General features: G+C 41.4%; 1 protein-coding gene across 1 annotated transcript in view; it reads left to right on the top strand.

Moving 5' to 3' along the window:
* The first annotated feature begins 7,315 nt into the window (after nucleotides 1-7,315).
* LOC110507349 (AP-2 complex subunit mu-B) overlaps nucleotides 7,316-10,872 on the top strand; it is a 35,092-nt gene continuing 31,535 nt past the window's right edge. Inside the window, exon 1 of the mRNA XM_021587281.3 lies at nucleotides 7,316-7,731. The gene's annotated coding sequence lies outside the window, so the exon portion shown is untranslated. The remainder of the gene's footprint in view (nucleotides 7,732-10,872) is intronic.

Below are 10,872 nucleotides of genomic sequence, written 5' to 3'. Positions count from 1 at the left end.
ACAGTGAAATAGCTCTCATTGTTCTATCTTTGACTGTGCAGAGACTGAGGTAGGCATGGCAGGTAGCTCAGATGGGAGTAAGTCTGAGATGGATGAAGGCAGTAGGATTAGTGGTGTCTACTTACACGACTACGGAGAGAAAATAGGAAAAGGTACAGAAGAGGGAATGAGGGTGGATTTACCACAGATGGGGACATAAATGGAAGGGGGAATCTGGAAGTGCAAACGGGCAGAAAAGAAAACCTGTGGTTTGAATTGAAGAGGGCAGTCAATAAGTGCAGATGAAGGATATCAAGGATCTGGAAGGATTCTGTATGGAGGAATGGGCTAAGATCCCTCCCAATGTGTTCAACACAGCAAAACATTTTAGAAGATGGCTCAGGGCTGTTGTCCCTTTCAAGGTGAGGTATTGAAAGGTACTGAAAACATGGGTGTAATTCAATTTGGCCCCTATCTTGTTTGTTGAACAAATTCTCTTTCTATGAGCAATTGTATTAGTATAAAATCATTTCCCAATTTTTGGAGCATACAATAAAGCTCAGTCATTTCTGCCCATCTCTATCAAGGGGTCAATAATTTGGGAGCCCAGTGTATAATATAATGTAGGGTCGGTCATTCCCTGTAGTATTATTGTAAGTAGAGCTTGTCAGTCTTGCTACCAGTCTTCAAAGTTGCTTAGACAAGAATGAGCAAAGAGGAACAGTATTTTAGAGAAAGTTTGCTAATATCAACCAACAAGTTCGCCACTAGACAGCATTAGAAATTAATGTAATATAGCTATCAAAATGCAGTTAATAGCCCCGGACCATTATTCCTCCTCCACCAAACTTTACAGTTTGCACAATGCATTGGAGCAGGTAGCGTTCTCCTGGCATCTGCCAAACCCATATTTGTCCGTCAGACTGCCAAGGACTGGAACGAATTGCAAAAATCATTGAAGCTGGAGATAGCTCCCTCTCTAACTTTAAGCACCAGCTGTCAGACCAGCTCACAGATCACTGCACCTGTACATAGCCCATCTGTAAATAGCCCGTCCAACTACCTCATCCCCATACTGTTATTTATTTTTTTGCTCCTTTGCACCCCAGTATCTCTACTTGCACATTCATCTTCTGCACATCTATCACTCCAATTCACTCACGCTAAATTGTAATTATTTCGCCACTATGGCATATTTATTGCCTTACCTCCCTTATATCTTACCTCATTTGCACACACTGTATATAGACTTTTCTATTGTGTTATTGACTGTATGTTTGTTTATTCCATGTGTAACTCTGTGTTGTTGTTTGTGTCGCACTGCTTTGCTTTATCTTGGCCAGGTCGCAGTTGTAAATGAGAACTTGTTCTCAACTGGCCTACCTGGTTAAATAAAGGTGAAATAAAAAATGGTGAAACTTGATACATTACTCCAGAGAGTACGTTTTCACTGTACCAGAGACCAATGGCGGTGAGCTTTACACTACTCCAGACCATGCTTGGCAATGCGTGTTGAGATCTTAGGCTTGTGTGCGGCTGCTCGGCCATGGTAACCCATTTCATGAAGCTCCCGATGAACAGTTCTTGTGCTGACGTTGCTTCCAGAGGCAGTAGTAGTAGATCTCAGTAGTGAGTGTTGCAGCCCAGGATAGAGGATTTTTATGCGCTTCTGCACTCGGCGGTCCCATTCTGTGAGCTTGTGTGGGTTACCACTGAGCCGTTGTTGCTCCTATACATTTTTCACTTCACAATAACAGCACTTACAGTTGACTGGGGCAGCTCTAGCAGGGCAGCAATTGGATGAACTGACTTGTTGGAAAGGTGGCATCCTATGACGGTGCCACGTTGAAAGCCACTGAGCTCTTCAGTAAGGCCATTCTACTGCTAATGTTTGTCTATGGATTTGATACTCCTGAAATTGCCGAAGGGGTGTAAAAAAACAAGTTATATTAAAACATACAATCTACTTGCAGTGAAGCCGCTCAACATCTACATCACATGTCCACATACTTTTGTATATATAGTGTATTTAGGTACTGTCACTGACTTGTCATGATTGACTTCACTGCATTTATCAACCTGTCTTATTACCATTGTGATATTGTAAATTAATAGTTTATTTTCATTATATTTAAAGGGCATAGCTTTGCACATGACAAGGACACATTCCAAGTCTTTCTTTGAATGGTGGGCCGACTAAAAAAGGAAGATACAGTCATGAGAAAGTCCATCAGCCCTGCAGGGAGACTGGATGTGACCCTAAACGCTTTCTGTTAAAAGGAGAAACATTCACATCTTTCACCTACGTATTCTGAATAAGTTGTTATGCCATCTCAGAGATTGTCAATGAGACATGCAAGGCGCTGTTAAGTGTACTGAAGACAGACTATCTGAAGGTGAAAAGCAATAGCCCAGGGATAAGATGGCACCGATAGACATTGCCGCCTTGTTTCAGGCTCCTAAGCAACTTTGGGGTATATATTCTGTATTTACAGTTGGAAGTCGGAAGTTTACATACACCTTAGCCAGTGGGTCAGAAGTGTACATACACTCAATTAGTATTTGGTAGCATTGCCTTTAAATTGTTTAACTTGGGTCAAACATTTTGGGTAGCCTTCCACAAGATTCCCACAATAAATTGGGTAAATGTTTGCCCATTCCTCCTGACAGAGCTGGTGTAACTGAGTCAGGTTTGTAGGCCTCCTTGCTCGCACACGCTTTTTCAGTTCTGCCCACAAACTTTCTATTGGATTGAGGTCAGCGCTTTGTGATGGCCACTCCAATACCTTGACTTTGTTGTCCTTAAGCCATTTTGCCACAACTTTGGAAGTATGCTTGGGGTCATTGTCCATTTGGAAGACCCATTTGCGACCAAGCTTTAACTTCCTGGCTGATGTCTTGAGATGTTGCTTCAATATATCCACATAATTTTCCTGCCTCATGAAGCCATCTATTTTGTGAAGTGCACCAGTCCCTCCTGTAGCAAAACACCCCCACAACATGATGCTGCCACATCCGTGCTTCACGGTTGGGATGGTGTTCTTCGGCTTACAAGACTCCCCCTTTTTCCTCCAAACATAACGATGGTCATTATGGCCAAACAGTTCTATTTCTGTTTCATCAGACCAGAGGACATTTCTCAGACAAGTACCATCTTTATCCCCATGTGCAGTTGCAAACCGTAGTCTGGGTTTTTTATGACAGTTTTGGACCAGTGGCTTCTTCCTTGCTGAGTGGCCTTTCAGGTTATGTCGATATAGGACTCATTTTACTGTGGCTATAGATACTTTTGTACCTGTTTCCTCCAGCATCTTTACAGGGTCCTTTGCTGTTGTTCTGGGATTGATTTGCACTTTCCACACCAAAGTACGTTCATCTCTAGAAGACAGAACATGCCTCCTTCCTGAGCGGTATGACGGCTGCGTGGTCCCATGGTGTTTATACTTGTGTACTATTATTTGTACAGATGAACGTGGTACCTTCAGGCGGTTGGAAATTGCTCCAAAGGATGAACCAGACTTGTGGAGGTCTACAATTGTCTTTCTGAGGTCTTGGCTGATTTCTTTTGATTTTCCCATGACGTCAAGCAAAGAGGCACTGAGTTTGAAGGTAGGCCTTGAAATACATCCACAGGTACACCTCCAATTGACTCAAATGATGTCAATTAGCCTATCAGAAGCTTCTAACGCCATGACAGGAGTTTTCCAAGCTTATGGCTGCATCCCTTTGTTCTCAATTTCCGCCTGAAGACATACCCTAATCCAACTGCCTGTAGCTCAGCCCCAGAGGCAAGGATATGCATATTCTTGGTATCATTTGAATGGAAACATTCTGAAGTTTGTGGAAATGTTAATTGAATGTAGTAGAACATAACACAGTTGATCTGGTGGAAGAAAAGAGAAAGAAAGAGCATGCGCTTTCTGTTTTGTATTGTTGTAGCATCATCTTTCACATGTACTAGAATAGCCACACAGTCAGATAGGATGCTGGAGATAATTTTGATGGATAACACAAGAGGGCAACTGTAGGTGTGCAAAGTTTCAGACTGATAACTTCAGGAATGGGTGAGCTACATGCCATTTAGCATGAAGTCACCCAGGTGTCCCACACAAGTTGCCCAAATGTACTCAAGTGGCCGAATTGGTGAAATGACCTATAACTATATACAGTGGGGCAAAAAAAAATCCAGAAAATCACATTGTAGGATTTTTAATGAATTTATTTGCAAATTATTGTGGAAAATAAGTATTTGGTCAATAACAAAAGTTTATCTCAATACTTTGTTATATACCCTTTGTTGGCAATGACAGAGGTCAAACGTTTTCTGTAAGTCTTCACAAGGTTTTCACACACTGTTGCTGGTATTTTGGCCCATTCCTCCATGCAGATCTCCTCTAGAGTAGTGATGTTTTGGGGCTGTTGCTGGGCAACACGGACTTTCAACTCCCTCCAAAGATTTTCTATGGGGTTGAGATCTGGAGACTGGCTAGGCCACTCCAGGACCTTGAAATGCTTCTTACGAAACCACTCCTTCGTTGCCCGGGCGGTGTGTTTGGGATCATTGTCATGCTGAAAGACCCAGCCACGTTTCATCATCAATGCCCTTGCTGATGGAGGGAGGTTTTCACTCAAAATCTGATGATACATGGCCCCATTCATTCTTTCCTTTACACGGATCAGTCGTCCTGGTCCCTTTGCAGAAAAACAGCCCCAAAGCATGATGTTTCCACCCCCATGCTTCACAGTAGGTATGGTGTTCTTTGGATGCAACTCAGCATTCTTTATCCTCCAAACACGACAAATTTAGTTTTTTACCAAGAAGTTCTATTTTGGTTTCATCTGACCATATGACATTCTCCCAATCTTCTTCTGGATCATCCAAATGCTCTCTAGCAAACTTCAGACGGACCTGGACATGTACTGGCTTAAGCAGGGGGACACGTCTGGCACTGCAGGATTTGAGTCCCTGGCGGCATAGTGTGTTACTGATGTTAGGCTTTGTTACTTTGGTCCCAGCTCTCTGCAGGTCATTCACTAGGTCGCAAGATCTCACCCCGTGGGGTCAAAATAATCACAAGAACGGTGAGCAAAAAACCCAGAACCACACGGGGGGTGTGGTTCTGGGATTTTTGCTCACCGTTCTTGTCATCATTTTGACCCCACGGGGTGAGATCTTGCGTGGAGCCCCAGATCGAGGGAGATTATCAGTGGTCTTGTACGTATGTCTTCCATTTCCTAATAATTGCTCCCAGAGTTGATTTCTTCAAACCAAGCTGCTTACCTATTGCAGATTCAGTCTTCCCAGCCTGGTGCAGGTCTACAATTTTGTTTCTGGTGTCCTTTGACAGCTCTTTGGTCTTGGCCATAGTGGAGTTTGGAGTGTGACTGTTTGAGGTTGTGGACAGGTGTCTTTTATACTGATAACAAGTTCAAACAGGTGCCATTAATACAGGTAACGAGTGGAGGACAGAGGAGCCTCTAAAATAAAAAGCTACAGGTCTGTGAGAGCCAGAAATCTGCTTGTTTGTTTGTAGGTGACCAAATACTTACTTATTTTCCACCATCATTTGCAAATAAATTCATTAAAAATCCTACAATGTGATTTTCTGGATTTTTTTCTCTAATTTTGTCTGTCATATTTGAAGTGTACCTATGATGAAAATTACAGGCCTCTCTCATCTTTTTAAGTGGGAGAACTTGCACAATTGGTGGCTGACTAATTACTTTTTTGCCCCACTGTATACACTACATGACCAAAAGTATGTGTACACCTTCTCGTTGAACATCTCATTCCAAAACCATGGGCATTAAAATGGGCACTCTTCTAAGGAGGCTTTCCACTAGATGTTGGAAGACTGCTGCGGGGACTTGCTTCCATTCAGCCACAAGAGCATTAATGAGGTTGGGCGATTAGGCCTGGATTGCGGTCGGTGTTCCAATTAATCCCAAAGGTGTTCCATGGGGTTGAGATCAAGGCTCTGTGCAGGCCAGTTAACTTCATCCACACCGATCTCGACAAACCATTTCTGTATGGACCTCGCCTTCCCCAAACTGTTGACCCAAATTTGGAAGCACAGAATCCTCTAGAATGTCATTGTATGCTGAAGCGTTAAGATTTCCCTTCACTGGAACTAAGGGGCCTAGCCCGAAACATGAAAAACAGTCCCAGACCATTACTCCTCCTCCACCAACTTTACTTTTGGCACTATGCATTCGGGCAGGTAGCGTTCTCCCGGCATCCACCAAACCCAAATTTGTCCGTCAAACTGCCAGATGGTGAAACGTGATTCATCACTCAAGAGAACGTTTCCACTCCTCCAGAGTTCAATGGCATTGAGCTTTACACCACTACAGCCGTGTGGCTGCTCAGTCATGGAAACCCATTTCAGGAACTTGGTATTGAGTGTTGCAACTGAAGACAGGCGATTTTTATATGCTACGCGCTTCAGCACTCGGTGGTCCCGTTCTGTAAGCTTGTGCTGCCTACCACTTCGCGGTTGAGCTGTTGTTGCTCCTTAACAGCACTTACAGTTGACTGGGGCACCTTTAGCAGGCAGAAATTTGACAGACTGACTTCTTGGAAAGGTGCCATCCTATGATGGTGCCACGTTGAAAGTCAGTGAGCTCTTCAGTAAGGCCATTTACTGACAATGTTTTTGTATGGAGATTGAATGGCTGTGTGCTCGATTTTATACAACTGTCAGCAACTGTTGTGCCTGAAATAGAAAAATCCACAAATTTGAAAGTGTGTCCACATACTTTTGTATATATAGTGTACTTTAATTTTTGCATTTAACTTTCTTCTTTTAAGACTGCCAAGCTGTCCTCAACTGGGGGAACCTCTGTCCGGGACAACGTCCTCAGGATTATGGAGCGGTGTGTTTATAAAATGTTGTTTGAATATTACAACATGTATTAGGATTAAGCAGGTCGAAGCAGGTTGGAGAAGGACGCAAAGGATGTATACGAGCAAGTTGAAAGCAAATCTAAGAAGCTGGACATATGTTCTATGTGCGCCTCTTCTATGCTCCCCGTTCTTAAATTTCAGTTTTGTGTCTTTTACTTTCGGTTTTGCACACCAGTTTGAAAAAGCTGAAAATACAATATTTTTGGTTATGGAAAATTTCACAGCAGTTTAAATGTTACAAAGATTCTCTGCACAATGACTGATTGTTTTGTCACATAAACTGAAATTAGGCTAACTATTAGAATTTGAACAACCAGGAAATGTCGGGGGGATTTCTGCATATTGCATCTTTAACTATGACCAGTAGGCTTCCTAATATAGCACATAACTTAGTGGTCAGAATTATGACCATCTGGTCAGAAAGGGGTCACAATTATGACCAACTAACTGGTGGTATGGTGTTCAGGAAAAAACGTAATATTCCGGTCAGTAAAAATACGTTAAAAAGAACATAAAAATACCTCATACATCTTTTCAACCAGGTTTTGCAAATTGGGCCGGGTTAAAGGTTGTACAATAATACCCTTTTTTTAATAGTGTGGTTTATTCCTCCAAACTACATCTAAAAGTTTCATGTCTACTTACTTTCATTGTTGCTTGGGGAACATCCAATGCCATTACAGTACATGCTAGTCTTGATAAAACAATACGACCGTTGAAATCTATAAATCCAGCAGGGTTAGTAGTTGTGGGTGCTTCACTGCCCTATAATCCGCTTCATTGTCAATTGACAGTGAGTCTCTTCGGAGCTAGGAGCGGTCGACATCTTGAATTGGAGTAAGAAGGTGAGTGAAATAAAAACCTTGATCTTAACCATCCTGTTTCAAAATGAGTGTTTTTTTGGACACGTATTTGCTGCTTTTCGGGTAAATTGGCCTGTACAGCTTCAGGTGAATGCGAGGGAGACCGGTGAGAACAGGAGCAATGCAGTAAAAATTTGACCGAGACAAGAGCAAACGAGTCGTGACAATGGTAACGTTAGCTTGCTAGCTAATCAGCCACATTTCGCATGCTAGCAAGATTATTTTAAAAGGCAATTTGGAACCAAGGACTGTTGTGTGGTATTGAAAAAACGGTATAGTTATGGGAATACACAATAGGACAGAATACCCTAACGGCGATGGCTACAAAATGTATAGCTAGTTATCGGTGATGGATAACGTTAGCTGGCTACAGTAGCTAGTTTTCCAGTCAGGCAGACATCTAGCAGTACAGTAGTACTAGTAGATTTTAGCTAGATAGCTCATTTCAAAACATCTTACGTTAGCTGACATTAGTGAGCTAGGTACCTTGGTTTGCTGCATCCCCATGCGAATCGATGTAATAACGACATTATAACGCGTATTTCATGTATCTGCCCCCTTGCCACTGATGATGTTCACAGGCCATTGTAATCTCAAGTTGTTAAAATAGACACGCTTCCAAATGCGTTCAGAGTTGTTATGAAGGTTAACTGGCTAATATTAGCTGCTAGACTATTCTAGAACGCTGAAGACACGTTGATGCATGGAATTAGTCATTCAATGGGATCTCAGTGTTGATCCCGCTGGTTCTCCAGTCTTTGAATGGATGGATCCTCAAATAAAATTGTATTTGTCACATGCGCCGAAAACAACAGTTTACGTACGAGGCCTTTGACAACAATGCAGTTAAAAGGTAAGAACATGTGCTAATTATACTGAAAAAATATATAAACGCAACCATTTCAAAGATTTCCCTGTTACAGTTCATATAAGGAAATCGGTCAATTAAAATTAATTCATGGATTTCACATAACTGGTACCGGAGCTCCAAATCTAGGTCCAAGAGGCTTCTAAATAGCTTCTACCCCCAAACCATAAGACTCCTGAACATCTAATCAAATGGCTACCCAGACTATTTGCAGCTTCTACCCCCCCCCCCCCCCCCCTTATGCTGCTGCTACTCTCTGTTATTATGTATGCAGTCACTTTAATAACTCTACCTACATGTATATATTACCTCGACCATTTACTCTGTACCGATACCCTCTGTACATAGCCTCACTATTGTTATTTTACTGTAGCTTTACTTTTACTTCTGGGTTTTTTCTTCATAAAACTGCATTGTTGGTTAAGGGCTTGTAAGTAAGCATTTCACTGTAAGGTCTATTATACCTATTGTATTCGTTGTGTGTGACAAATACAGTTTGATTTGATTTGGGAATACAGATATGCATCTGTTGGTGACAGATACCTGAAAAAAGGTAGGGGCGTGGACCAGAAAACCAGTCGGTATCTAGTGTCACCACCATTTGCCTCATGCGGTGCGACTATGGAGAGAGATAGCTGCCAAAAGGTTGAACGTACATATCATTTAGGATCGTAAGAAAATCCATACGTACAATGTTAGGACCGTAAGAAAAGCCATGCTCGAAACTTGAAACGTAAATGTTAAATTAGATCTGTAAACGTACAAACCCTATGTTACGACTATGAATTAACATTTACAAGTTCAAGTCTTACTTTAAATTTTTTAATATACATTTTCAATTATTCAACAACAGAACAATACAACACATCAAGAGTAAATGCTACGACAAAAAGTAAATCAATCCTCCCCACCCCCAAAATAAAATAACTTAAAACGATGACAAATGACAAAATACCAATAATAAATTAGTTAAATTAGAATAGTAATAATACAAATGACTAAATAAGACAAATGACAAGAGATACCAACATATACACAAAGCAATACAAACAGTACATTACAGAGAGAAAATCGCTACATCGATCTAGAAGCTCACCTCCACCAACCTCAATGGAAGTGTTTTCATATAGTCCAGGAATGGTTGCCATATTTTCACAAGGTAGTTTAATTTATTTCTAAAAGCATAGGTAATCTTCGAAAATAGTAATACATTTCTTCATTTCAGAGAGCCATCTTGGGAGAGGGGAATCCGATTTCCATGTCAATGCTATGCATTTTCTTGCAGTGACAAGTGCGATTTCTGTAAATTTGATTTTGACGCTATTCCTCAAATTCACATTTGTGAACTTACCCAGAAGGCATATTTCAGGTTCAAGTGGGAAGGGACCTCCATAATAAAGGGAGAAGGGAGGAACCATTCCGTATTGTATCGAACGGGTGGCAACCCTAAGTCTAAATATTGCTGTAACATTGCACAACCTTCAATGTTATGTCATAATTATGTAAAATTCTGGCACGTTAATTTCTGTCATTGTTAGGAACAAATGGTCTTCACACAGTTCGCAACGAGCCAGGCGGCCCAAACTGCTGCGTATACCCTGACGCGAATATGCTTTTATTAAATCAACACCTGTTTTGCGAAGTAGGCTGTGATTCGATGTTAAATTAACCGGCACCGCATTGATTATATGCAACGCAGGACAAGCTAGATAAACTAGTAATATCATCAACCATGTGTAGGGATTATGTTAAGATTGGTTGTTTTTTTATAAGATAAGTTTAATGCTAGCTAGCAATTTACCTTGGCTCCTTGCTGCACTCGCGTAACAGGTCTCCTCGTGGATTGCAATGTAATCAGCCATAATCGGCATCCAAAAATGCAGATTACCGATTGTTATGAAAACGTGAAAATCGGCCCTAATTAATCGGCCCGGCCATGGTCGACCTCTAATCTAGAGTTGATGGTCGCTGACACACTATCTTGGCATACGTCCGACCATAGACCCTCATCAATTGTAGTATTCCCATCACTCTCTCGACTTATGTACATCTTGTTTTGGGCATTGTTGCATTAGCAATGAGTACACTCTGGATATAAATCTATATGTGTCATTGTTATCATGGAGTAGTTGTTCAATGCTTGATAGGTTTGGTAAAGTCATATCTCCAAAAGTGCTTCTGAGAAAGGTTTAACTGTGAATAACAAAATAAATGATATTTGGATAACTGGTATTTTTCTTTTAGTTGCTCAAATG

The sequence above is a fragment of the Oncorhynchus mykiss genome, chromosome 27, assembly GCF_057628025.1.
Source record: "Oncorhynchus mykiss isolate SJ-2025 chromosome 27, ASM5762802v1, whole genome shotgun sequence".
Classification (NCBI taxonomy): Eukaryota; Metazoa; Chordata; class Actinopteri; order Salmoniformes; family Salmonidae; genus Oncorhynchus; species Oncorhynchus mykiss.
This window is presented reverse-complemented; position numbering and strand designations above follow the sequence as displayed.